Source organism: Acyrthosiphon pisum, chromosome X, assembly GCF_005508785.2.
Source record: "Acyrthosiphon pisum isolate AL4f chromosome X, pea_aphid_22Mar2018_4r6ur, whole genome shotgun sequence".
Classification (NCBI taxonomy): domain Eukaryota; kingdom Metazoa; phylum Arthropoda; class Insecta; order Hemiptera; family Aphididae; genus Acyrthosiphon; species Acyrthosiphon pisum.
Genome location: NC_042493.1, coordinates 52342346 through 52344284, shown reverse-complemented (window position 1 = coordinate 52344284; position 1939 = coordinate 52342346).

Here is a 1939-nt window from a genome sequence, read left to right as displayed (position 1 = left end):
CAATATCCATTCAAATTTATAATTTAATATAATCAATATTCACCTTATAGTATTATAATTTATATACTATTTAATAGGTACTATGACGTGTAAGAATACAATACACTTTGATTTTGGTAAATAAATAATTATGTGTTTTTATTCTCACGTAAAATGAATTTCAATAAGTTTACAATATTTTCTTTTTTCATTCACATACGCTCTTCGAGCTACAGATATTTTTTATTTAATTTATTCAGATGTTTTATTTAACGGAGTTTTACAATCTTTTCTTTTGCATAGATATGTGCTCTTCGAGCTACAGATATTTATTTAGTGGAATATATATAGGACTCACGTTACGGCGGCCCCTAGGTAGTTGAATGGATTTAGGTACGACACTGGATTACCTGGTTACAACGTCGGGCGGCAGTTTTGGCTCGTTCTCGATCTGTTGAACTGGTCCTGGTCCTTAATCAATGGTTCACTCCTGGGTGTGACGGCTTCGACTGTGAATATAGTATATAGATAGGTAATGGTCTCACAGACTCATCACCATACGTATCGGGCGTCGTGAATACGCAACGAAATGAAACACTACGTTCAAGCGTGGTGCGTTGATACAACAACAGGTAGACCAAACGCTTGAACGATAACTACGCTATTCGTGGCGTTGAATAATTAATGACGTCGAACAATTACAGCGGTGTTTTAACGTGCGGCGGCAAAGTCGGCGCAAGATTCTTACTGCGTTGATCGGTTACGGCGGCGTACAACGTGCGTCGGCAACAGTAGCGCGAGCTTCGTACGGTGGTGATGGGTAGCAGCGGTTCTGCGTCGCGGCGGCGGTCAACGGACGGCGGCAACGGCAAGGCGATATCCGTGCGGCGTAGACGACAGTAGCGCGGACTTAATACGGCGGCGACGGGTAGCAGCGGTTCTGCGTCGCGGCGGCGGTCAACGGACGGCGGCAACGGCAAGGCGATATCCGTGCGGCGTCGACGGGGATAGCCAATCCCGAGAAGTGTGGTATTTAGCTTGTCAATACGCCGGGACGCATTACTAGATACCACAACTCTCCTACGGCTGATAACAACGGGCCACTCCTGTTACCCAGATGTGCACAGCTTGTCAATACGCCGGAACGTATTACTATGCACACTTGATAAGAGGAGGGTAGAACGGACTGGGCGACGGTTTAAGTTGAGACTAAGAGAAAGAGTGACGATTCGTAGTAGCGGTATTATACTCGATCGGGGGAACTTTGTTTCAGTAGTGTTGTTGGCCTGTATATCTGCGTCATGTCTTAATACTACGGTATGTAGGATTATGTCCTGGGGTCATATTGTATTAAACAGATATTGATCATGTTTATATTATCGCTAGGTCATGGGCGGCTGCCCACGTTCTAAAACTTGATAGTCATTATAGTAAATGATTAAATAGATGGATCGATCTGAATTGGACTTTTAATACAAAACTGGCTCTTTGCGTTGCTGCCGTAGAGTGCGAGCTCCTGCACGCACTCTATGGACGCTGTTTCCAACGTGCATATTGAACATGATTTGCACGTCGGATCAAGGTAATATAAATGATAGATGTTATTATTGGTCTTTGTAAGTACTGTCTTCGTTTGTAGTAACGAGCGCGAACCTCCTATAGCTGGTAAAGGTGTGGTAAATCATAAAGAACGGTTATTCATGTCGGCGGTGCCGGTACAGGCACACCGTCCTGTTGCGCATGTTTACTCCTCTAGAGCGCGCAACTAATACCCAAAATTGTATTTATTCTGTCTCGTTACAGACGTAAAAATAAAAACTGGAGTGAAGAATTGAAGGATTCTCTATTCCTCTCACTTTTGACTGGAAGAACAATTTGCATTGGTAAATAAATGCATTACTTTTTTACCTAATTAGTTACCTTTTTCTTTGTTATTTTTTCCTTAAAAATAGCTTAATAA